At 42.6% G+C, this 26,995-nt stretch overlaps 1 protein-coding gene across 5 annotated transcripts in view; it reads left to right on the forward strand.

The window, feature by feature from the left end:
- Positions 1–4,179: 4,179 nt before the first annotated feature.
- Positions 4,180–26,995, forward strand: part of STRBP (spermatid perinuclear RNA binding protein) — a 97,871-nt gene continuing 75,055 nt past the window's right edge. For 4 of the 5 annotated variants that reach the window (XM_060250424.1, XM_060250426.1, XM_060250428.1 and 1 more), the window contains exon 1: positions 4,532–4,684. The gene's annotated coding sequence lies outside the window, so the exon portion shown is untranslated. Of the gene's footprint in view, positions 4,378–4,531; positions 4,685–26,995 lie in introns of those variants that run through there. The other variant, XM_060250425.1, reaches the window with a different exon arrangement.

Consider the following 26,995-nt stretch of genomic DNA (forward strand, 5'->3'; position numbering starts at 1 on the left):
GTGATGTAGTGTCCAGAAGATGTAGATGATGGACTTTTGCTCTGTCCTACAGATATCAGTGTACAGGACACCACAAGATTACCTCTTGTCCCCTACGCTATTTAACATTTATATAAAGTCACTAGGAATGCTAATTTGGAGATTTTGGGGCCCAGCACCATCAATATACTGATGACACTTACCTCTCTCTCTCTCTTTTGATTTGCGAGTTGTTCTTCCTAAGTTCTATCAACAGGTGACATGTGCGACTAGGGGTTTGAATATTTTAGATAAAGTTTATATAAATATAGCACAGGGGTATAGAGTTTTGCAGCTACCACAGTTAGGTATGTCTGATCATTTATCCTTGGTCTTGGTTCCTGTGTATATTTCTAAGCGGAAGAGGGGGGTGGTTGTAACTAGGACAGTGAGATGCTGGCCTGTGGGGGCGACTATGCAGCTTCAAGACTGCTTTGAACGAACAAATTGGGACATCTTTGAACATCCAGACCTAGAGTGTTATACAGATACAGTTTTGGGGTATATGGCCCACTGTATTGATACTGTTACAACAAACAAGTGTATTCGAACCTATCCAAATCAAAAGCCATGGATGACTGGCACTGTTAGGTTTCTCTTGCATAGGAGATATAAGGCTTTTAAGTCTGGGGATGCCTCACTTTACAGTGTGGCCAGAGCAAATTTGAAGCGGGGTATTAAACAGGCCAAAGCTGCATATAAGGGCAGGATAGAAGAATGGCTTTCTCAGAATAATTTGAGACAAGCCTGGCAGGGGATTCAGCAGTTAACTAATTTCAAGGCGCTAAAGGCTAGTACGAATGGAAAGCAGGAGCTGGCAGAGGAGTTAAATACTTTTTATGCCCGGTTTGAAGTGGATCAAAAGGAAGCGGAATTACTAGTAACATCATCGTTGGGGAACAAGCAAGGTGCTCCTTTCGTTGTGAGGGAGCACGATGTTAGGTGTATAATGAAGGCAGTAAATTCTAGAAAGGCTGCAGGTCCCGATAATATCCCTGGTTGTGTGGTAAAGGAATGTGCAGGGCAGTTAGCCGGGGTGTGGACTGAGATTTTCAATCCTTCTTTGTCACAATCCATTGTTCCCACTTGTTTGAAGGCTTCCCTTATTGTCCCAATACCAAAGAGGACGCCAGCAAAGGTTTTAAATGACTATAGGCCAGTGGCCTTGACTTCTGTGATAATGAAGTGTTTTGAACAATTAGTTCGAAAATATATTATTTCCTGCCTTCCTGTTATTTTTGATGAATATCAGTTTGCTTACAGGAAAAATAGATCTACTGAGGATGCTGTTAATACTGTTCTTTATACTGCTTTATCGCATTTGGATAAAAAGGGGACGTATGTTAGAATGTTGTTTGCAGATTTTAGTTCTGCTTTTAATTCAATATCACCCCATAGATTGTTGTTTAAGCTTAAAGATTTGAAGCTGTCGGACTCTATATGTGAGTGGATTTTGAATTTTTTGTCAGGTCGTTCACAAAGGGTTAAAATGGATGGATATATTTCCTCCGTGAAGATCTTAAATACTGGCACCCCTCAGGGATGTGTCTTGAGTCCACTTCTTTTCACTATTTACACGTCTGATTGTGTTTCTAGCAGTCTGAGTAACAAAATCATTAAGTATGCAGATGATACAACGTTGGTAGGGCTCATCTCTGAGGATGATGAGTCTGCGTACAGGAGGGAAGTTCAACAGCTGTCCCTTTGGTGTAAAGTAAATAATCTTATTTTAAATATAAATAAGACAAAGGAAATTATAGTGGATTACAGGAAGAGTAGTTTGGACACCCAGCCGTTGTTTATTGATGGTGTTATGGTAGAACAGGTGACAGAATGGAAGTTTCTGGGAATTACCATGAAACAGGATCTAACATGGGGGGCAAATACTTTAGCTCTAGAGAAGAAGGCCCAGCAACGACTATACTACTTAAGACTCTTAAGATCACTACAACTGTCAGGGAGTCTGCTGGTTGCCTTTTATCGTAGTTCCATTGAGAGCATTTTATCTTATTGCCTCTGCGCGTGGTTTGGGAGCTGCATGGAAGCAGAGAGAAGGGTGCTCCAAAGAGTGACGAGAAGAGCACAAAAGATTTGTGGATGTTCTCTCCCCTCATTGGTGGATCTGTATAATATGGCATGTAAAAGGAAGATACAAATGATCCTAAGGGACCATACACATCTGGGCCATTTGCTTTTTGAGATCTTACCGTCAGGTAGACGATATAGAGTGTTGAAGGCTAGGACAAACAGATTTAAGGACAGTTTCTATCCAAGTGCTGTGGTTAGGTTAAATGCAGGGTTATGAAGGATTATCTGTTTTAGATGTATTTAATGGTTTAAATGGTTTTAATGGTTTTATGAATGTTTAATGGTTTTATGAATGTTTATTTAATGGTTTAAATGGTTTAAATGGTTTTATGAATGTTTATCCGTTTTAGATGTATTTAAATGGTTTTAATGGTTTAAATGGTTTAATGGTTTTAGATGTATTTAAATGGTTTATGAATATGTGTGTTTGATGTGTTGGTATGTTTGTGGAAGAGCACCTCATTTCGTTGCTCTCTTTTTGTTGAGAACAATGACAATAAATTCATCTATCTATCTATCTATCTATCTATCTATCTATCTATCTATCTATCTATCTCTTTTAGGGAACTGGTAAGAGTTGTAAATCAGTATCTGAAGGCAATTTAACTTGAAATAAGAAAAAATGGAAGTACTGTGTATTGGAGGTTGGGTGGGTGGCATATGACTTGTTCTAGAAGAGGTAACTTTGCCCTTGAAGGAACAATGAAAGAGCTTGGAATACTTCTGAATGCTTCTTTGTCTGTGGATAAACAGTCTGAAATAGCTAGCAGTGACTGAAGCAGCTAGGCATATCTTAGACTGGTACATCACCTGCTGCAGTTCCTGGAGAAACAGACCTAGTTACAGGTACACATGATGTGGTAACATCCATGGTAGATTATGGTAATGTGCTTCACACAGAACTGCTCCTGAAGACAAAAGCATTTCACAGTACAGCAACAAAACTGATACTCAGTTCAAGGGGTTTTAAAAACCCCCAAGGAACCTTATAGTCTAATGGCTTTGGTCCAAAGTACCAAGAGGACTGCCTCTACTCATATCAACCTGTTCTTCTCTGTCCCAGAGATGGTACTTTCCTATAGGAACTAACTTGATGTGAAGAGAGTTTTTAAAAGGACTTTTGAGCTTTTGTGCCCAATTTCCTCACCCTGGAGATGAGAGTGGCACCATCCTCACAGACATTCTTGACTGTACTGAAGGTAGTTCCATTCCTGGAGGCCTTCTGATTGACTGTGGAACAGCATTTGGTGGTTTTAGTGTACTTTATTATTTTAAAGTAAATGTTTTAAATGAATGTTGTTTTTAACTATATATTATTGTTATGTTTGTTTTATTGATAAATTACTTCAGGGATTAACATAGGCAAACACCAGCCTATCACTTGTTTCCTTTCCTCAGTTTTTTCTTCTTTCCCGCATACATTTTACCTCAGCTTTCTTTCTCTACACACCTGTCTACTCAACCCTCTTTTTATTTCAACCCTCATTTACACGATCTTGCTCTTGTGTTTTTAATATTTTTAACCAAAAGTGTCTTCTTTACTCCCCTTTTTCTTTACTTCTTTATTCCCCCTTTACTCTGTCTTTTTCTCTACTCTGCACACCTGTCACCCAACTCCATTTTCCCTCAGTCTTTCCGCCCCCTTTCATTATACTCTATAAAAGGAAAGGAAAGGTCTCCTGTGCAAGCACCAGTCGTTTCCGACTCTGGGGTGACGTTGCTTTCACATTGTTTTCACGGCAGACTTTTTAACGGGGTGGTTTGCCATTGCCTTTCCCCCCAGCAAGCTGGGTCCTCATTTTACCGACCTCGGAAGGATGGAAGGCTGAGTCAAACTCGAGCCGGCTACTTGAAAATCCCAGCTTCCAAGGGGGATCGAACTCAAGTCACGAGCAGAGCTCAGGACTGCAGGACTGCAGCTTTAACACTCTGCGCCAGGGGGCTTTATACTCTGCCAGTCGATTTACGCACTTTGCGCAAGGAACAGGCGAGGTATTCGCGGATCCAAAGCCAGCCCTAGAGCACGCTTGTGAGGAACGGTGAAACCAACTCCGTGTTCAGAAGCGAACAACCCGCCTGCGACGCTGATGAGAAGTTTAAATATTTCACAAATAGGGAGGGATAAATTTCTCTCTGCACTTCAAGTACAGTAGGTTTTACTGTAATAACATTATGGATTCGTCGTAAAACAGGGTCCCTTTCTTCTTCGAAGAGGTGGAGGGAAGAGGGAGTCGAGTTACGTCACTTGCGTAAAGGGAGCTGATTTCGCAGGTAAGAGTAACAGACAATTTACGCCACCTCCGACTGTAGCGTGGCCAGAGGCGGGGAAGAACTAAGGTACAGCTGCGGCGCTTGCGTGGCGGACCCGCTCCTGCGCTACGCGGCTAGCGTAAGGCAGCGCTGCCTTTCTCAGGTGCAGGGAGGGGGCGGGCTCACGTTGCCCGGCAGCTTTGGCCGGGCGCAGCCTATGGGGACGCTGGGCGCTATCACGTGCTGTAGGAGCCCCCGAAAGCTGCCTGCTGCGGAGCTGCAAGAGACGGAGCAAGCCGGACGGGGCCAGGGGGCTGAGCGAAGGGCGGTAGGGACTCTTCTCTTTTGGGGGGAATCGCTGTGCACTGGGGGGAGGGGTGGGGAGTGGAACACCGAGGGGTTGCAAATGTGCGATGCAAGGGGGCGGGGCAATGAAGAGCGATGGGGGGGGGGCTCGATTCAAGGGGTCAAGGGATGCCGCGGAGAAGGGGGGGCTCGGTCAAAGGAGGGCTAGGTAGGGGCGGGGGTGGTCTGTTCAGACCACAGTAGCTTATTGATGTATTTGGAATCGTTTCTTTAACCCCCCGCGCGAACATGCATACGTTGTCAGCCACAGCAGCTCTCCTGTGTTTTGCATGGAACTGAACTAGTGGGAGAGATGATGGGGCGGTAGATTCCAAGATCTGAAGCAGTATACGTTGTGGGAAGGGGTTCTTTGGGGTTTGGGGTGGAGGAGGAACCGCAATAAGGGGCTGTAGTGTGAATTCCTTAGGTCAAATACACAACCTGGAGTGAACGAAGTAGAGGGTTTGGAGTCTTGGAGGAAGGCGCTGAATGAGGGAGGTGGGGTACCTGACTCAGGGCAGTAGGCAGCAGTTGTAGGACAGTATGATCTGCAGTGGACTGGCTGTAGGGTTAGAGGCAAAGAGGGTTGGGGGTGGCCAGGAAGGAGTACTGCTCAGGGCTGGTGCACATCATGTGGCCTGTGCCTTGCCCTTGGATCTAGGAATAAGCCTGGGGATTCTGAGGAGGGAGTAACCGCTGTGGGCAGCTAATGGCACAGGTGCTCACTTGAGGGGAGTTGGGCCTACGAGGAAGTGCCCAGGCAGCAGAGGTTTTGCAGAGTGGGTGCAGCAAGGGAGAGTGAGGAGGATTGGGAGGGCATCATTTGTGGGTACTTGATGTATGAAGAGCTCTCTGTGTGCTTGCAGAATGATGGATTTGAACACCTGCAGGATGGAAAAGGCAGGCATGTATCTTCCAAGAGATTGGAGGCTTGTAACCTGATAATTTGGGATTAGGAGTTCTCCTGGAGGGAGGGAGGCAGGTTTAGTCAGGCATTGTTTGGGAGGAGGAATATTCGGGCCATATTGGTTGCTGCTGGGTTGTTTGGTTCACATGGTCTGGCGGTGAGAGTAAAGAAGCCTTTGAATGTGTATCTGAGACTAGGTTGATCCACCATGGAGATAGTAAAAAGGTGCCATTCATCCCATCTGCTCATAGCAAGCGGGGATTCTGATCTTCTAAAGCAGTTGTGAATCCTGTTTTGTATTGGCATGACATTCTGTGGTGTGTACTGCATGCAAGATTTTGAGTAATGCAGGACTCTTTTTCAGAGTAATTCTGAGCACAGAACTTTGTAAAGATTTCGTTTTATATATATATTCCTGATTTCTGACCGGAGGACTACTCCTGGGGACAGGTATGAGAGGTACTGTTCTTTATTTGGGGAAGGTACCACTTCCATCAATTCATCCAGCCTTTAATTTCAAATACCATGATTATTTTTTTAAAAACAAACAAACAGTCGTTATCTTGTCTTCTGCACACAGATTTTGCTCTACTTGTGATGTGGTATCTACTAGGAAGAAGCCCATGGTTTGGGGTGGCTCTTGGAGAGCAGTTGTGTTCAGATATGCTGGGAAGGGTTGTCATGTTTATATGCTAGTTTACAGGAAAAAGACAATGTAGAGGTAAGAGGAAGAATGAGAGCTGGATTTCTGAAGCACCAGTAAATGCCAGCTATGGTGAATAAGTACTGTCCAGTTCTTTGCAGACAGCTGAGACTACGTATATCTCTTGTGGGGCATTTTGCGAAGCAGTTCTGTGCAGCAAGATGATCATGAGGTGAGCTAACATTTTTCATAGGTGCTCCATTCCACCTTTTAAAAGGGGGCAATTTTGATGTCGGATGCTTGATTTTCCTGCACATGTACCCCAGCTATCAAAATCCAGCCTCCCTACAACTTGCTTAGTGCATCATATTGTCTCTTAGCCTTTTCTGATTTTTCAAAAAATGAAACATCTGCGCTTCCTGGCTTACGAATGCACTGTGCTGTCCCTTTGTAGCAGTTCCAAATTGGGTGGCAATTCTGTATGCAGTCTTTAATTGCAAATGTTAATGCCTTGCTTTCCTGACCCCTGGGATTTGCTGTCTCCTGATTATTGTTAATCATTAAACCCAAAGTCTGGAGTAGAAGCTAAGGGGAGGAATGCAGACAGAAAGAACAACATCTGTAGAAGGTGTCCCATGGGATGGGTACAGCTGTGCTGTGCTTAGTGTAAGGTTGGAATGAAAAGGTAAAATTTTCCAGCTTGTCTCCTGATTCGTACTGTTGGACATCTGTGCTAAAGGCTGACTTGCCCTAAAATTTTTATAGTCAGACTAGATTTTCCTTTAGCGGCATTATATGGCAAGTGACTTTTGGCTAAGCCATGACATTCTGATTTTGTTAATTTCCTATGTTGTCTGTGAGTTTTACTGATCTTCTTGGAGCTTTACTTGAAATTTTAAAATTGTGCTTAAAATCTGCATCTAAATCTCATAGCATGTTTTCTAGCAGGCTTGTAAATGCTCAGTAACGACTTACCCACCTCACTGAGCTGTCAGACTCTTTTAAGTGACCGAGTAAGGAGATTTTGCAAAAGTAGTTTCACAGCTGCAAGTAACTGTGGAGAATTTGAAGAGCTGATAGTTTTGTGGTAATTATGTCAACTTATATGCAATGTGGTGGATAGAGAGTTGGTCTTGGACAGGGGTGTCGAATTCATTTGTTAGGAGGGCTGGATCTGACATAAACGAGACCTTATCAGGCCAGGCTGGGCCATGTCAGGTCGGGCCATGTGCGTACGTATTTAAGATTAGGTAGCAGAGTTATAAACTTTTTAAAGGACACGGACAAACACAACTAACCCCCCCTTAAAATAAACCATGCTCAGAACATTAGCACATGTTGGTCTTAGAGGTACTTTCTTTATATTTCTCCCATGGGATCCAGGGAACAGGGCAAAGAAAGCTCTGGCTCTTTCCCTCCCTCCCCAGGGGACCAGGAAGGGAAGTAGCTTCAACCAGTGGAGAAAATCAAGATTTTGCTCTGTAGCTGCTGTGCGATTGAGCAAACCTAGCAAAGCAAGCTGAGATGCAGAAGGAAGCAAGAGAGAAAGAGAAGGAAGTAGACAAGAATCAGTTGCTTGGGGGCCTGATAAGAGCCTTCTGGGGGCCTGATTCAGTCTAGGATCTGAGGGACCCATGTCTGAATCCTCACTCTGACATGGAAGCTTGCTGGGTGACCTTGGGCCAGTAAGACACTTTCAGCCTCGCCTACCTCATAGGGTGGTGGTTGTGAGAATAAAATGGAGGAGAGGAGAAAGATGTAAGCTGCCTTGGGTCCCCACTAGGAAGAAAAGTGGAGTGTGAATTAAATTTAAAAAGGCCTGTATTTGGTCTGAAAAATATTGCTGCTGTACATATGCTCAGTGGATGCAGTGGTTAATTTTGAGAAGCCGGACAGGAAGGCCATTGTGGGTCAATAGTAAGACATAAGCTTTACATGCCAGAGGGCTCCAGGATTTTGCAAACCAGGTGTTGGGAAAGACTTTTCTATGCCTGAGAGCCAGTGTCAGTCAGAGGAGACAGGAGAGACATAGGGCGTTTTCGCACTGACCTAACTCGGGAGCGATGTCCCTCTTCACCGCGCAGACGCTGCGCAGATTTCGCACTAATTGCTCTGCAGAACCTGGAAGAGCTGCAAAGTTTTTGGCCAGTTTACATTTGCGACGCATAAGCCACGGGACTTTGCGGCTCTTTCGGGTTCTGCGGAGCAATTAGTGCGAAATCTGCGCAGACGCTGCGCGGTGAAGAGGGACGTTGCTCCCGAGTAAGGTCGGTGCGACAACGCTCCTAGATTGGCTACTGGTCTGACTGTGAGGCAGCAGTGTTCTGAACTATGTGGGGATGGCTGCCAGAGATCAGGTGTGCTGCTTCTTGGCTCAGAATGGATCCCTGACTGAAGGCAGTCCCCACTGGAATGAATTGATGGTGCACAAACCTAAGGATCTCGGAATAGATTACAAGAGCAGAGGAGATCCCATTTTTATCCTCAGCCTAATCAACGTAGAGAATTGTTGTAAGAGGCAGAGTCTGGCCCCAGGCCACCCAGTGATCTTTGAGGCTAGCAGGAATTTGAACCTTCGAGTTCTCAGTGCAAGTCTGATATTCTTTTCAGATAGACTTCCTTGTTAATGTTTGAAAGGTTTGTGTGGCTGAGAGAAATGAAACAAGCATAATGGGAGGGAGGGAAATGACATATTTGAACAGATTTTTTCTTCCCTTCACTGCCAAATGAGAGAAATGCTGAGGGGGTAATATAGAGCCCTGCATATGGAACTTAGCAAAGAATGTTTAGAATGTTCAGCATGATATGGTTGCTTGTAACAACAGGTGCCTTTCAAGGTAAGAGGTGTGTCCCTTTAAGAGGGATCCAAAGGATAAGATGGAGTTTGTTTGGGGCCCTGTCTGATAGAAAGAGAGATAATTATAAGAAAAGCTGAATGTGGATGACTTAGACGGACTTGTCTTAATTTGGAATTGCCTTTTAGAAGGAAAGGATACAAAGACCTCCTAAATGGATCCTATTCAGTCTTTATATATAAAGTTCTCACTTTGTCTAGAGAACTCTGAAAACCAACAAAGCAGTACTTCAGTGTTTTTTCCAGGCTGTGAAATATCCAGTTTCTTTGTGTGTGTGTGTACTCAAAAGGGTTGCTGTAAGCTAAGCAATGGAGCCTTTGTGGATTTTTGTCGGTGTGTAGGGATAAGAAATAGATATGGGAAGGTCTGGACTGGTCTTGCCTTTGTTGTATCTTTGTAACTGTGCTGTCACTGATTCATGCATACAAACTAGTGATATCTTTTCATCAGTGTAGATTGGGGACAAGCTTTTGTATTGCATGGAACAGCTCACAGGGTGGGAAATGGCTTGTTCTGAGTTATATAAAATGGGGAATGGCTCTCTACAAGCAAAGTTTTGGTATTATTTTGTTAAAGATAGTGGTTTGCTCATGTATCTTCCCTCTTCATGTAGGCACAATGGACTCTGTTTCTCAATGGCCCCCCCTCCCTCTCCCCAACAGTTGCCAGCTAGATGCCCCAGGAAGTTCATAACCATGGTAAGACAGGCAACAGCCTTCGTCTTGTTGTTCTCTTTCAGTTGTACATATGCCACGTCCAACAAAGTATAGTATTGCTAGGGTTCTGGCAAACAGGTGTATATAGGACAGGGGATGGTCCCTCAGGTCACTGGTCATGGCACAGGTCAGCCTGCCCCATCATCTAAACATAGTTGTAGATCCACTTATCTGTGTTTAATTTTGCAGAGCAAAACCAAATTCTGAGCAGGATTGCTTGTCTGAGTTTTCTTGGAACTTCCACAGCCATGAGAAAATGCTGTTACTTGTATTACTGGGAAGAAGAATAGCTAGCATTTACATGCCACCTTTTGTCTGTTTATTTAGGTAACTTTTATGCTGCCTTTCCATAAGCAAGCATGATTAAGCTACCTTGGGCACTTTAATGGAAAGGTGGGCAAGAATTTAAAAAACCCCCCACACAATACGGCGCTTGAGAAAATAAAACAAAATCCAGCATGATCATTAAAAAGTCACACTGATATCCAACAGTGTGGTTTAGTAGTCAGGGTGTCATACTAGGATCCGGAAAACCCAGTTTCAAATTCTCTACCTTGACGTTTTCTGGCTGTTGGTACTTTGTAGGGTTGTTAGAATAAAATGGAGGGTGAGATAAAAATGCACTAAAAATTAAAAAGCACATTAAAAATAAAACGTACTAAATATATTAAAAAGCACATAAAACCGGTAGTGCTGGTATAGCTAGGTTTTCAAGTGATGACAGGAGGCTATAATGAAGAGGCTAAATGAAACTCCTGGACAGAGTACTTCCACAATGTTGGAGCAGCTGCTGAGAAGGCCTTCACATGGGTTCCTCTTAAGGGCACCTGTGATAATGTGGGTTCCTGCTGCAGAGCTTGTCTGATTGTGGAACACTGAGTTGAAGCAGGTTTTCAGGTATTTTGGATCCAAGATGTTAAGAGTTTTAAAGGTCAAAATGAGTACTTCGATTTTAGGTTGGAAACCTACTGATGATGATGATATTGGATTTATTTCCTGCCTGCCACTCCAAATCTCAGAGTCTCAGAGCGGCTCACAATCTCCTTTATCTTCTTCCCCCACAACAGTCACTCTGTGAGGTGGGTGGTGCTGAGAGAACTCTCACAGCAGCTGCCCCTTCAAGGACAATCTCTTCCAGAGCTATGGCTCACCCATGGCCATTCCAGCAGGTGCAAGTGGAGGAGTGGCGAATCAAACACAGTTCTCCTAGATAAGAGTCCACGCACTTAACCACTGCACCAAACTGGGAGCCAATATAGTTGGTATAGTCTTAATGTGCTCATTATAGTAAGTAACTGATCATCTTCATCGTCTGGACCATCTTCAGCAATGTGTTACGGTAACCCATGTGTTACGGTAACCCATTGTGTATATTGAAGCATTTATGGTAGTGGCCCAGCTGACTTTCTCCAGGAATAGTCAATAGCAGGTATAGCTATATAAGCAAGTGCTGCTAGTTGCGTTCTTATCTAGGGACAAAGAAGCATTGGGGGGCACTTCCAGACTACAAGTCTGCTTTTCCAGGTTAAGTCCAAATCCATCCAGATCAGGCTGAGCACCTATTTGACTGTTGGCAGTTCACCCACTGCGCTGTCTGTCAGTTACTTAAATTTGTTCACCCTCATCTAGTCCTTTACTACCTCCAGTCATGGGATTAACATATTTATGGTCTTTCAGACATTAGATGTAAAGGTCGTACATCAGATCTTCAAATGACCTCTCCTTGTAGTTTTATGTAGATATTAAATAACATGAGAGGCAACATGCAACCCTGCATAACTGCATAAAATGCCGCGCAAAAGCTGTCCAGAATCTTCCTCTGAAACCTATACATCAGGAGGGACTGGAGTCACCATAAAACACTACCTCTATGACCAGTTCCTGAGCTGGTTTTGGGGGACAGCAGGTTGGAAATTGGAATGAATGAATGAATGAACTTGTTCACTGGCCCAGAAGGATACAGTGGTGGTTTTAAAAAACTGCTTGGAGTTCCAGGAGAACTAGAGAAGTTATTTCCCTGTCAGCAGTAGGAGTGTGCATTTGGCATAAACCAAGCTGGAAAAAAATCCCAAAATAAAGGTAAAGGTAGTCCCCTGTGCAAGCATCAGTCGTTTCTGACTCTGGGGTGACGTTGGTTTCACAACGTTTTGATGGCAGACTTTTTACAGGGTGGTTTGCCATTGCCTTCCCCAGTCATCTAAGCTTTTACTTCCAGCAAGCCGGGTACTCCTTTTACTGACCTCGGAAGGATGGAAGGCTGAGTCAACCTTGAGCCGGCTATCTGAACCCAGCTTCTGCTGGGATCGAACTCAGGTCATGAGCAGATACCTTATTGTTTTTTGGGGGGTATTTTTTCAGCTGGTTAGGAAGTGGGCTACTTATTTGCCTATCTGCAAATGACTAACTGGACAAATTCCAAAAACATTTGAGATTTTTCGAGACTGCTGGATAGCTACAGTAAATTCAGAGTAAACTTCAGAGTAAATTCTTCACTTGAATAAGGCATTTAAAGGGACTGCAAGCCCCTTAAATGCCTTTGGAGTTCACTTGCTGTGGAGTAGTGCAGCTTGGAAAAGGCAACTAAAGGGATCACAATCCATTTAAATGCCTTCGCCCCTCCATTGAAAACAATGAAGGATGGGGACACCCCCTGGTTCAATCTTTTTGAAACTTTTTCATTTTTGAGGAAAGGCACCAGCAGCTATGCTGAAAAACTTGGTGTCTCTGCCTCAAATAATAGCCACCCTCCCTGAGCCCTAGATATTCCTGGAATGATTCTCCATTATAGCCTATGGGGACTATTGACTATAGTGGTCCCCATAGGGTATAATGGAGCAAATATTTTTTGGCAAATCCAAATATTTTCCAAACCCATTCTGGAATATCAGGAAATACCAATATTTTTGACGTTTCAATATACCTGAAACCAGAAAATACTAGGGTTTTTTGCACACCCCTAGTCAATAGAGCAGTATAGCTCACCAGTCAGGGTACCAAAGCAGTTTCTATGCTGTATCAAGGATAGAAGCGAGGTCTAAAAGAATCTAAGGGTTGACAAATCCCAGGTTGCCATTGCACCTAGAAATTTCATTGTGGCATCTAGTATTTTGAGCAGTGATTTTATTGTAGTGTCTCTAAATGACCCTCAGTAGGACTACAAACTAATCATTTTGCATCTGAAAGTGAGTTGCTGTTTGACGTAAAAATACATGTGCATGAAGTTCTGGTCATTGTTTCTATATTAGGTTCACACCATTCAGTGGTAGATAAATTCATTTCTTAACCAATCACTTTCTAGATTGGCTCCAATATTCAGTTAAACAAAGCTTTAAAGACAATAATGGAATTATGAAAAATTGGGGAGAAATTAGGTTATGGATGTTAGTTTTTTGTCATGGTGATGGCAAAAATTGGTAACCCTATGTTTATATAATACAGCAATTTTGTCATAGTTCTATTGAAATTATGAGAAACTGTGAAAAGTTTAGGGTTAGGCTTTGTGGTAGCAATAATTTGAAAATGCGTTGAAATACAAAATTCTGAAGCCTGGAAAATGAGTCTGGCTCCTACATTTTTGGGTTTAGCTCTGAGCTAAAGTAAATTTGTCAAGGACTGATCTAGATAATTCTTATCCAGAAGTATCAGTGTTGGGAAGCTATTAGTTTCAGTAACCTTCCTTAAAAGTAAATTTGATGCAACTTGGAAAATACTGGAATCTGCTGTGTCCAAAGATTGCTCACCCCTGCCAGGAGTGTTGCTATCACTTCACTTCTGGTTTTAAGGCTGTCGACAGTCAGCCCTCTGTTATTGTAGAAAATGCTTTGTATACTTTGCATACCTGATCATACTAGCAATAATTTTTCCTCCCCCTCCATTCACTGCATTGTAGATGGGGGCAGAGATCTGAGGCTGAGAGGAGGCTATATGTAGCTCAGTGGGCTAAGACTGGTGTAAACTTCCATAGAAATAAGGCCTTTAGATTTTTAAATTTCATAAATGCATTTATGATACTAATATGCTGAATAGTGCAATTGTATGTGCTACATCGGGCATTTTATATTGTTAAAGCCATAAAATAATTTTCAGTTTGATTGGAAAACTGTAAGTATTGCATATATTTTAGTTTTTCTCCAGATTGTCTAGGTGCTCCCCCCCATTTCAAAATTTCTGAAAATTTCCCATCACTTCTGCACCAAGTCATATTCCCAATGTGTTCATTTGAAATGCTGCTTCAAAATCCATACTTCAAAACCCATGTCCCTTTTGCCGTGGCCACTTTATTTCTGCCCTTCCCTCATCTCTTTCTTTGCTCCTCCATTATTGAAATTTGGATTGCAAAGTACTCAAGGCTGCCTCTTTTGCAGTTTCCAGAGCAAAATAAGCGATGCAAATAGATGTTTTGTGCAGCAGTTTACTTGCTTTGTTTTAGTGGATTCTTTGGAGCAGCAGCTCCTAAGCATTGGTAAGGAGGCATTTGGGAGAACTGGGTTTAAGGTCTTGTCCTGTGACCAAGCGTTCCTGTGGCTGACAAAAAAATCTGTTTATGAGAGTTTGCAGGACAGCTAGGTGACCCAGGGCAGCTAGGCATGTAAAAATTGCAACTTGGGTGTCTTAAGAACTTTCTAAACTTTTCTGTCTTTCTTGTGCATGACGATGCTCTTAAATTTTTTTTGCTAGCTTTGAATCTGGAAGTTGAAACACCTTTTCTGCTGCTCAATCAGGTTTTGCTTTCTGTTGGACCCAAATTGTTGCTGTAGCAAACATTTGGATTGCACAGAACTCTTCTTCCTTTTTATTCAGAGGAAAATGTGCAGTTAAAATTTTTGCTTTCCTACCAGTCTTATTGGTTTCCTCAGTGGCATACCTAGCATAATTGGCACCCAGGGTGGATAATTTTTTAACACCCCTCTCCTCTTTTTTTTTTTTTATGTCAAGCCACAGCTGACTTATGGCAAACCACCTCCCAAAGTCTCTTGCCTTAAAAACTCTACAGGGTCACCCATATAAGTCAGCTGGTGTTCTGAGCAGGTACTTGGGAAGGCTCATGTTCTTCATTTTGAAGCCCAAGAACTGACTATCTACATGACATTTTTGAGAGCTAGGAGTCTGCCTTTGTAGTAACTTTTACTAGCACTAAGCCAAAGCATCACAAAATAGTGGTCACAAGCTTCACCAGACTGGATGTTAAGAAATATACTACCTCTCAAAGAAGGTGCCCTTGTCCTCCATTATTACCAAAGGAGTAAAGTCAAACCAGAGAATCTCTGCAGTAGAAACTGAAGGTAGGAGGCCATTTTTGCAAGCTCAGCACAACTAGTGCGGTGTACAGAGTATCCAGCAGTACCAGGGCAATCACAGAGTGCCCAGAAGAACTCAGTGCCAGTGTGGCAATGCCAGCTGATGTCAAACACAAAATCACAGTCCAACCAAGAGGGGGTGGAAGCCCAGCAGAACCAGTGCAATGTACAGTGCCTAGCAAACCCAGTGCCTTCTGTTCATAATATTAACAAAGGTTTGCTATTATACTACTCTTAAATACATTCTGTCACCAAGCAGGAAAGGGATGAGAAGGTCCTGGGATCAAGAAGTAAAAATAAAAGGGGAACATCGCGTGAAAGAAGACGGAAATGAATGAAAAATGTGTGAAAAAGAAGAAATGAGGGAAAGGTTTTTTTATCTTGCTGCAATACGCTAAATACTGCTTTGCAAGATCTGACTGAGCTGGGTGCAAGGAAAGAAAGAAAGACTAGACTTATTGAAAAAAATAACCTGCTGGTTGGCAATTCCTGTAGCAGCTATCAACATGTTGGCTTGATTGTATGATCTGTTAAGCAAGTTTGCCTCAGTCTTGGAGAAGGGGCCTTCCCTGTGTCCCTGGTGGCTGCAGCCAGAACTGCATTTTAAAAATAACATGGATGCAGCATGATGCTGGCATCAAGAGACTTCTTCAAACTGTGCCCAGGGTGGACCATACCCACTGCCCTGCCCTTGGTATGTCACTGGTTTTCACCCCCTGCCTTAGAAAGCCACATGGACCACTTTGGATCCTATTTGGACTAATGTGTCTCTGTGCCTCTCCCTGCTGGTGAAATGGGAAAGTGATGGGATAGATTATGTGCTGTTATAGCTGTCTAAATAAAGACTATAGAGCCCCATGGATGCTAAGATAAGAGCATTAAATGCCTAAAATGCTAACAGGAAAAGAGGTGGGTGTGGGTTTGCACTTGCTTAAAATATGAACCTCTGTATGATCAGAAAGTGTTGAGTCTTTTAATGGAACCAGTGCCTCTGCCAGTGGAGGACAGATCAGTTATAAATGCTGTAGTTTACATGGCTAGTTTGTGCTTATTCTAGACTTCTTGTATATCTCTTTAAATGTCCCCTTTGCCTGGGACTTGAAGCTGCTTCCTTCCTTCCTAACTTGCGTGTCTCAAAGATGAATAATTTGAGGTTCAGAAAATCTTGTTCAGGTGGGTGTATTTTTGGTGAGTGTGTGCATTCTTATGCTAGGTTTGAAAACTGACTCTTTTTATAGAAATAATGCTTTAAAAAGCACCCACACATTTTCCATATTGCTCTGGAACTAGCTGTGCTTGGAGACTTGGCTACATGGAGGTGTAGGAAAGGAAGAAAGAGAAGGGGCAAAGAAAGGACTCTGCCAATCCGCCAGCCACGGACGGCACAAGCCAGGAGTTAGTTGAGATACTTTGCTTTATAAAGCATCTGGTAAGATAATTAGTAAGAGTTTACGGCAGAACTTTCCCTGTAGACATTCTTCTCTCTTCTTTCCCTAGCCTATCTACTTCTCTCTCTCTCTTTTGCATTTTTTTGTGTGTGTGCATGAAAGAGAGAGAGTGCACCTGGAAGTCATGGCCTATCTACGTCTTCAATCTGCCTTTGCAAGGGTTTGGGGCTCAGAGAAGACTGGAAGGGTAACACCTGCCTGCTATTTCTCCCTCTTTCTCAGAACACCTTAACTGTTTATGGAGCCCTCCCCTTCACTGGGAAAAAAATAGTGATTACACATTGTATTTGTGTTCTGTGCTTTAGCAATACATTTGTGCTTGTAGGGCAAATGTATTTTTTATATATAATTCAACAATTTATTAAGGTTAATCAAAACATTTGCCCCCTCTTAACCTTAATAGGGCAAATATTTTGATTATGTATTGTATTAATATAGAGCAAGCCCAGTTACTGAAAATGTGGGAATCCAAGAACTGGATGTGGTCATATGGCCAGCTGTAATGAGGCACAACTTTTGAGTCCTTTTCTTGCTATGGCACAGTAGTTAAGAAGACAAGCAAGGAAGTTGCCAGTAGGATGGGCATGGAACAGAAAAATGGAGGTTTGTGGGTTGTGAATTTCATGAACTTCCATGGATTTTTCTGGTGTGTGAGCCAATTCATGGGTTGTGAGGTCCGTGGCGTGGCATGATCTGAAAGTAGGCTCAGAAGTTATTTAAATGCCTCCTGCACTTACAAAGCTTTAACGGGTTCCCTGGGTGCCAGCACATCTGGCCCATGGACCACACCAGTGGTTCAAGTGGACTGCCTAAAAAAATTATGGTCTGTGGGTAGGCTGCCAAAACAACAAATGCATGGACCGGGCAAAAAGGACCACAGACTGGCCCCTGAAGAACTTAGGTGCTGGTCCATGCCCATTCCTAGTTGCTGGTTCAAATGCCTTGTCAGCCACAAAATTGCCAGGTGACCTTAAGCAAGCTGCTATTCTCTTGGCCAAAATGTCCATTTCTTCTCCACTATCACCATCCTGGCAATGTGCAGATATCAGTATCAGCATACTGTAGTAGAGAACTGTTGCAGTATTACTGAGATGGTGGAGCTGGAGCCCTTTGAATATGAAATATCTTTGCAGCCCAGGGAAGCATCTTTAATACTTGCAGTATTATCTGTGTGGCTTTAAAAAAATTAAGCTATTTATGAGTCAGTTCTCCTGTTGTTCAACTGAGCTAGCAAAATTAATTAAAGCACTCGGAACAATAAAATCCTATTTCAGTAAGACTGTTTCAGAACCAAATGACATATTTCCTGCCTATCTCCGATTATAGTTTTCAGATCAGACTTTTCCCTTTAGACCACCCACCTCCCTTTCCTTTCTACCATGATTTGGTAATACAATGCCTGCTTTGCATGCAAAATTTACAGGTTTAAGTTGAACTCCAGGAGTTCAGGTAATATGGCTGAAAAAGACTTCTTTCTCAGACCAAGAGAATTGCCATGAGTTAGGAAAAAAGGAATACTGAGTTAGATGGATCCATGAGCTAGATTAGCTATGGCCTGGCTTGGAACGAAGTAGCTTCATACATTAATGAGCAAACATCTGTAGCTATGCTTTTTTATATTTAACAGGACTAGTTGTAGCTGAGCACATACTTTTCATACAGGAAGTCCCTTGTTCACTTGAGGCATCTGTACTTAAGGGATCAAAGATAACAGCTGAGTGGACATTGGATAACCCCTGCCAAACAGAATGGACAGTACTGTGGCAGGTGTGCCAATGATATGACTTTATACAAGGGAGTTTCATATGTTCATATGTGTGATTTTCAGCAGGGTTATGCTTTATGCCTTGGTGCTGTTCTGGTTTCGCTTCTGTGCTGGGATGGTCAAGTATATCCCATTGGAAGTATGCTGCCTTTGACAAGAACACTAGCTAATTTCTTAGATCCAAGAGGGCAACTGTATTGGTCTGAAGCAGTTGAACAAAGCAGGAGTCAAGTGTCACCTTTAAGACCAACCAAGTTTTATTGAGAATGTAAGCCACAATACCTGATCCCCTTGTCTGATGAAGTGTGCTTAGAGAGCACACGAAAGCTTACGTTCTCAATAAAACTTAGCTAATTTCTTGTTGTTCCAAAGATCTGAAGTGGTTGTTCTCCCTAAACCAGCTTCAGCATAAGCAGGATACAGTGGTAAGTTATGATTGTATCTTCAAGTAGAAAGCTGTGTTATTTTCCATGTAGCATTGAGATCAGTAGCAAAACCAATGGTGAACTGAAAGGGTGAACGCAGATGTCCTTCTCTTCACAACTGCTGGCCCGGAGCCTCAAACCAAATCCTGCTGTAAAGCATATGCCACTTGGTGGTGTCATCTTGGCCTCTCAGCATAGTGTGAGAATTCCCATGCTGGTCCCAGCTGTGCTTCCAATTGGTAGTGTTGGGATTTGCCCAAACTGTCAGGCTGTTTCATCGGCCCATTCATTTGATTGATTTCTTATGTTAATAAACATCAGGATTGTTGCGACCTGTGGCTGAGGCTTTGCAGTATTTTGATTTATGGCTTTGTGGCTTTTTCTTTCTTTCTTTGGTTATTTAGCAACTTATTGCAAAAGCTTGCTGGCTTGCATGTGGTGCTACCCTTCTGTCTTTTGGAGTGGAATACCTTCCTTCCTGGAGTTGCTGCTTGAAATTCTCCAAGAAAATCCAGGGGCTAGTTCATTGTTGGGAGACTCCTTCCCCTCTTCCTGCCTAGTTTGTTGATTGTTAGCTGTTCTCTCTGTGGGGAAAATGATTTAAAGCAGTTTGTGTATGTTGTGGTTTGGCTAGCTTAGTCTTAAAGAGCCTCGAGATGCTGCCAGTGATTGACATAACAAAATGTAAATTATATGCTGTTTTACTAGGCACTAATTCATCCAACTTGAGGTTTATATGTCAGGAGGGCTCAGTGCTGCTCATTACAGTGGCTTTTTCCCCAGTGCCTTCTTTGTTTTTTTGGTGGAGAAAAATGTTTGTTAAATTGTGTATTTTTAAAGGGTGGTGGTGGAGAGAAACACATGCCACTCCTATCTGTTAAGATCTTCCCATTGTAAGGTTTGGTTACTTTGTGTGATTTGATTTGTAAATACTTTTAAGGGGATTATTAGGCTGGCTATCTGGGGTTGCTAAATCAGTATTTGTTAAGAACGAAAGAATGTCCTAGCTAGAGTGGGCCAAAGATCTATCTAGCCTAGGATTTTCTTATTGTCAGCTGGATGACTCACAAGTAGTCAGGGCATAAAGGCGATATTCTTCCTTTGAATATTGAGATCCCATTCTTGACTTCCTTGACCAGTAGTCTCTGATGCACAAGTACGCAGAAGATAGATGCTTTCCAAGAACATTAAGCAAGACATTTGAGTTTCTTGTTTTTATAATATGTTATGTAAAGGCAAATTCAGTTTTGGGCTGTATCAACAGAAGTATAGTGTCAAGATCAAGTGAAGTGATGGTATCACTTTACTCTGCTCTGGTTAGACCTCACCTAGAGTATTGTGCTCAGTTTTAGGCACCACAGTTTTAGAAGGTTATAGACAAGCTGGAACATGACCAGAGGAGGGCGATGAAGATGGGGAGGAGTCTGGAGACCAAATCCTATGAGGAAAGGTTGAAGGTACTGGGAATGTTTAGCCAGGAGAAGAAATGATTGAGAGGTGATATGATCAGCATCTTCAAGTACTTGAAGGGCTGTCATATAGAGGATGGTGCAAAATTGTTTTCTGTTGCCCCAGAAGGACCAGAATTAATGGGTTGAAATTAAATTAAGAGTTTCTGGCTACAGATTAGGAAGAACTTCCTGATGAAGGAGTTCCTCAGTGGAACAGGCTTCCGCAGGAAGTGGCGGGCTCTCCTTCCGTGGAGGTTTTTAAACAGAGGCTAGATGGTCATCTGACAGCAATGCTGATTCTGACCTTACTATAATGAGAAGGAGGACAGGAAGGGTTGCATCAGTGCTTAGTTCTTGTGGCCTTTCTTACACACCCAAGGAAATGCTGATTGCCACTTTGGGGTCAGTCAGCAGTTTTCTCCAGGCCGGTTTGGCAAGGGATCCTGGATGTTTTTGCCATCTTCTGGGCATGGAGCAGGGGGCACTGGAGATGTGTGTGGTGGGGAGCTATTTGTGAATTTCCTGCATTGTGCAGGGGGATGGACTAGATGACCGTGGAGGTCCTTTCCAGCTCTAAGATTCTATTATCCTATTTATTTTGTAATTAAAAAAAACATTATGGAGAGGCCTGCAAGATCAGACTTACTTAGTCCAGTGTTTTGTTGCCAATAGTGGCCAGCTAGTGGCCTCTAGAAAACTCACAAGCAGGTTATGAAGGAAAGAGCCAATACTGAATTCTTGGGCATCTAATGAAGGTGCTGTGGGAACCTATAAGAGGGGGATCTGTGCAGCTGTTGAAGAATCTGCTTGATTACTGTGGAAAACAGGATTCTTGGCTAGGCGTACATTTAATCTGTTCCAGTAGGACTTTCCTTGCATGCTTCTGTTTAAAAGGAGCAAATCTTACCTACATGAACAGGGAATTCCGGGATGTTTCTATAGCATAGGTTGCTTGCTGATTCATTTTGCTCATGTGGTTGCTAGGGGATTCTCCACTCCAGCATACCTGTGTATCAAATGATAGACAGCTATCATATATCCTAATGCTTATGTACAAGGGCAACTTCAGAGCAAGGATGGTCCCTGGCCTTTGCTATTAAAGCTATTATGATTTGTAATATGTAGGGCTGCTGTTTCCCTGATCTTACTTTAATGCCAGCAGTTAGACTTCAGGAGCAAGAAAACTTGTTTTCCAGTAGCCCAGGCCCCTGATTTGGATTTGGACCCTGGTGCAGGGGAGAAGGGGCTTTAGTTTTCCTCACCCCACATGACTCCTATTGGTACACAAATTAGAACATGCAGCTTGCTAGGTAGGCATGGACATGCCTGTGTTTTCCCAGCCTGCGCTCCTTGTCTCCAGCCTCAAAATAGTTTAGACTCATGGCATGCCATGTGGTCCTGTTATACTTGATTATATCACAATACTAAAATGACTCCAGGAACAACCCATGGAATTGAGCCCTGAATTTATAGTTGATCTGCGGATGCTGGACTAACCAAATTACCATATTATGACTGGGCTTTCACTATTTATTGTGATCTGCAGAGTGCTCTTTTGTGAAGTCTTGCTTTTGGCTTTTAATTTTTTTTTTTTGTTGTTGCTGTCAAATTGCACCAATAATTATGGCAGTGGCTTCTGCAAGTTTATTAGATATGAAGAATCTGGGTATTCTGTTGCTCACTCTGTACATGGTTGGTTTCTTTAGACATCAGAATGTGTTAATGGTGGACTGGGTAGTTCTTAGATCTGCGCTTTTGGGCAGCTCCATGCTGTAGTTAAACCACAAACTGCAGCTCCTCTTGGCTTAATTTGTTTGTGCTGGAAACCTATGCACCTGTAAGCTGAACAGAAACATCCAAATGCTGGCAGTTGGCAGAGAAACTGTTTGGAGATTGTAGCCAATATTTTGTGGGGTTGTATCTGATTCAGATATAGGCATGCACTTCAGAAGTCCTAGGTGTCTGGTTAGCTTTCCTTTATCAGATCATTAACCTCATGATAAGAGGTACACCTTAGCAATGTTTTTGGTTGGTTTAGGTATTGTACCCAAGTAAAAATATTACTAGAGAATCCTGGCTTCTGATTTATTTTATATTGAAACATGAATATTTAGATCTTTAACATTAACTTAAATGAATGGTATTATCATATTCCTTTATTTTACAAAGTTAAAGGAGAAAATTACTTGAGTCCATTAATTATTTCTTACCAAATGTAAGAATGTGACAAGTAAGGAGCATCTTTGAAGATGATGCTCTGGATCTTTTCTGTTTCCCATATTGATAGGTTTTAAAAATCTTCTAACAATAGCTAGCTATCCTGCCTAATAGGGCTCTCATTCTTGGCTGATGAATTATAACTTTAAACACCATACACAATTATCTGTATTCCAAAATCTTATTAAAATATAGCTGTGTTAGTTCATTCTCACTACTTCTAATTATAACAAAAATATTTATAAATAGCTATTACAAGTTCCTCATACATATGATCCATCTGTTGGGCTCCAACCAATATACCCTATCTTTGAACACTATCTTCCATTTATTTAGTTGGGAATTCTTGCCATTCTCAGAAACTTCTCACATGTAGACTTAGCTACATATTTTATTTATCAGTATATAATTTCTAATCCACTAGGGGCCATATTAGTTTGTTACTTCTTTGTTCTTTACCCCTTCCCAAGGCTGTTCTCTTCTGGGTCTTCGGCCTGTTTATTGGAGAGACAAAGCCAGCCCTGGTTCTGGCCTGCAAAAACAATCTTCATTATCTTTTAAGTCAAGACCAGCAGTCCGAATATTTTTGGCAATATCTGTGACAATTTAAGTTCAGCTGTATCTGCCATAGTTTATGGTGTCCTCTGTACAGAAAAGCGTAACCCGAGACATGGATTCCCTGTCTCTCCAAGGAGTTTGTTGCAGGGGGTTATGATGATTCAGTGGTAGATCCAATTGTACCTTGTAGAATCTTGTTACTTTCAGGATGGTTATTTCACATTAAGATGTCCTATACTGAATCAGACCCTTGGTCCATCAAAGTCAGTAATGTCTTCTCAGACTGTAAGCAGCTCTCCGGTGTCTTAGGCAGAAGTCTTTCACATCAGTAAAAGGCTGGATTTGTGATACAGAAGAGAGAAGGTAGATGTAACTTCTCAGCAAGGACCTCTCAGATACTGCAGTGTTTGTATAATTTGTGCCCCGGTGTAAATGGCTAGATTTGAATCCTGTGTGCTGCATTTTGCAGCAGGTAATACAATCCCGCAGCACCTTGACATCCCTCCTTAAGAGCCTCAACTGAGGGCCCCAAGGGGGAGGGGCCGTGGTTCAGTGGTCAAGCCTCTGCTTGGCATGGTTCAACCCTTGGCATCTCCAGCTAAAAGGAACAGACAGAAGGTGATGAGACCCTGACGAACATGGAAAAGGGGTTGTGGCTCAGTGATAGAGCATCTGCTTGGCATCCTGAAGGTCTCAGATTCAAACCCTGGCATCTCCAGTTAAAGGATCTGGTAGTAAATGAAGTGAAAGACATCTTTGGGAGACCCTGGAGACCCACATAAAATGTAAATAGTCAGTACTGACTTTGATGGACTGAGGGTGTGATTCAGCATAAGGCAACTTTCATGTGTGTTCATGTGTATTCCTGCTCACAACAAGCCTGTGAGGTCAGTTAAGCTGAGAAAGAGTAAACACCAGACCCAAGGGAGGTATTTGAAGGGGGAGGTATTTGTGAATTTCCTGCTTTGTGCAAGGGATTGAGCTAGATGACCCTTCCAACTATATGATTATGTTCTACTTGATCTTTTAACTGAAGGTGCCAAGGAATGAACCTGGGACCTTCAACATGCCAAGCTGATGTTCTCCCTCTGAGGAGGAAGTAATCTCCTTGGGTTATTCCATTGTTCCATCAGGGAGGCATGAAAGCTTTCTTCCACTTCCTGTTGGCGCCTTTGGAATGATCCACTCCAGTTCTGTTCCTCTTTCTTTCTTTCTCTTTATATTCACCTTATACCTTGTCTCTGTCCTTTTGCCTCCTTTTTTCTTCATCCTTCCTTTCTCTTCCTCCTCAGAACAGAGATCAGCCTTTTTGAAGTACTCCCATTCTTTTTGTGACCTGTCTAATGGCAGCTGGGGAGCATGGCGATGTTTTTTCGGCTGATAGAGATGGAGATGGAGGTGTGCGCTGTATTGGCAGCCGCAACTGATTTTTTAGACTGGGCCAACAAACCTTTGTGGTTTGATTGCACTGTCTGCCTCGACGCTTTCGGCAGCTGCACAGAGTCAGCCGCCGAAGAGAGAACCATGAAGAAGCGCCGCTTGGAAGAAGATGCTGCTTGTTAGAGGCTGCTGGCAGCCATTTTGGAGGTGCAGCGCCTAGCTCCAATACCCTCCTGCAGCCCATGGAGCCCTAGGCATTGGCGTTCGAGGCTGTACCCACCATGAGGCCCATCTTTAGTGGGATAATGTACCCCCCATGGGGATTTCGTTAATACTGCTGGGCTCATATCAGAGTTAAAACAGGCCATGCAGGCCCAGTTTTCTGTCCTATATGCTAACTTAGGCATTGCGACACAGGGCTCCAGCCAGTCTTAACTTGTTCTTCAGCCCAGTCCCTCTTGGCCCACTAAAACAGCCATAAAGGCTTCTGTTCATAATAAAAGACCCAGAGAATCAGGAGATGACACAGCCTCCTCTGACTCAGGACAGGACGAGTGTGAGGAGGGTGAGTTTATTTCAGACGATATTTATTTCAGTGAAGGACCCCTCACGGTAAGTACCAATGGTCATTCTACCACTGATCCACAGCCTTCTCTCCCAAACAGTAAGTGTTGGAAAAGGTTTTATCCTGTCCAAGAACCTGGAGAGCCACTTCTAATCAGAGTGGATACTGTATTGAGTTGGATGGACCTGTGCTCTAATTCAGTTTAAACCACATCATTCATTCATATAATTACAACCTAGCTTTTTATAGTATGGGGACAATGAGGGGAAGGAGGTGAGATAGGTTGCGTGTGAGCAGGATTTGTTGCAGTATTCTCTACTTGGTCCTTGATTCTAATAGGCAAGCCTAAGCTTGCATATTGGCCCAAAAGGGTTCATCTTTTATTTTCACATGAACTTCATTTTATATTGCTCCATAGACTTGTCAAGGGGCATATTCCTAGAAGCTGATGTGCTATGGGAGCTTCTATAAATAGAACCACCTGATCCCCTAGCACCAGAGCAGGGGTGCATTGCTTATCCTCATGGTGGTGTAATAGTAGTAGTTGTCAGTGCTGCTGTTCTTTGCCTCTGTATTTGGAGTTTTTATTAATAGTAAGACTGGATGTCTTTTGCTAATGGATTACTAGCTAAATTGTTTTCTTGAAACCAAACCATTATCCTATTCAGGGAAGGAAAAAAGGAAAAGAAACTGGTTTGGACAATATCCTTTGTGCCAGTTGACTTCCTGCTTGCTTGAGAGCTTTGATCTAGAGGAAGGCTTCTCATCCAGGGATAAGGGTCAGTGTTCACATACCATTTGTGTGTGTTGTAACACACTGCAAAGTTCAAGGCTGTGTCATAAAAGACTCATAATGACATACCTAATTTTTGTTTTTCTTGCTCTCCTGAGGTTGCCCATGACTCTGTTAGGGGTATGACCCACAGTTATTCTTCCTTTACATAGTTCTACCTTCCCTGACTCTGACTGTTTTGTTTCAAAGGAAGGAATAGTGTTTGTATGTGTGGGGAGAGAACTAGAGTGTTTATTTATGGTATTCCATGTTGAACATGATGGTTATTGAGTTGTCTGTTCTGCATTCTTATTTCCAATTGGGATTAATTATGGTGATGAAGATGATTAGCATCTCCCAAACTACATGGTTATAAACCTTGGGACAGCTGCTGTATTTAATGCAGCCTTTACAAGGTGGACCATTCCTGTGTATCAGTCCTGCCACTGTTTTGCTGATTAGTGGAGAGTACCTAGATTGCTTTAAATATCACCCAATGCTAATAAATAAATACTTTCAGATTTGCTTTGTATCACATTGCTGTAAAAACATGTCTTCTGGAACACTTTTTTTTGTTAAAAAAGATCACACTAATTGCAACTGCTTGGTTTGAGATGGTTATTCAATATTTGTTGATCGTTGTGGTATTATAGTATGACTATATGGCTGTCTTATGTGTACCTTTGTAAGTAGGTGATGAAATTTGAGGATTATGAAGAAGGGATAGGATGCAAAAGTTGCTAGCCAGGGCTACATAAAGGTGGATGGCCACTGTAGGCTGGTTTACATCTGCAGTGTGATTCTAAAAACACTTTTCTGAGTAGGATTCTGAGCAGGTCTGTTTAGAATTGCTGGCTTGATTTGTCTGTTAATACTTGACCTTCTTGCAAAGCAGTCAGGATAGCATACACAGTTCTTCCCTGCCTCATTTTATTCTCACAACATCCAGGTTAGTGAATTTGGATTCAGAGAGAGTGACAAGCCCAAAGTCACTCTGAGCTTCGTAGTTATTCTGGGATTTGATCTTCCCAGTCGTTTTCTGACTCCATACCACTGTAATTCTGTAGTACTTTGTATTGTGAGCAGGCAGAGGCATGACTGGGAAAGGCACAGGTGCTTGCACTGCTTGGTCCCTTGGCACGTATTTCTGTTCTGCTGTTTTGGTATTAGTGATCAGCAAGTTACAGGCACTTTACTTAGGCTCTGTAGTTCTTTGCTAGCAGTGTGTTCTTGGCTTTCCCCTCTAATGCACCCCCATGCCTTTGCACCAGAAATTTGATCACACAGATCATCTT

The sequence above is a fragment of the Heteronotia binoei genome, chromosome 12 (genome assembly GCF_032191835.1).
Source record: "Heteronotia binoei isolate CCM8104 ecotype False Entrance Well chromosome 12, APGP_CSIRO_Hbin_v1, whole genome shotgun sequence".
In the NCBI taxonomy this organism is placed as follows: Eukaryota; Metazoa; Chordata; class Lepidosauria; order Squamata; family Gekkonidae; genus Heteronotia; species Heteronotia binoei.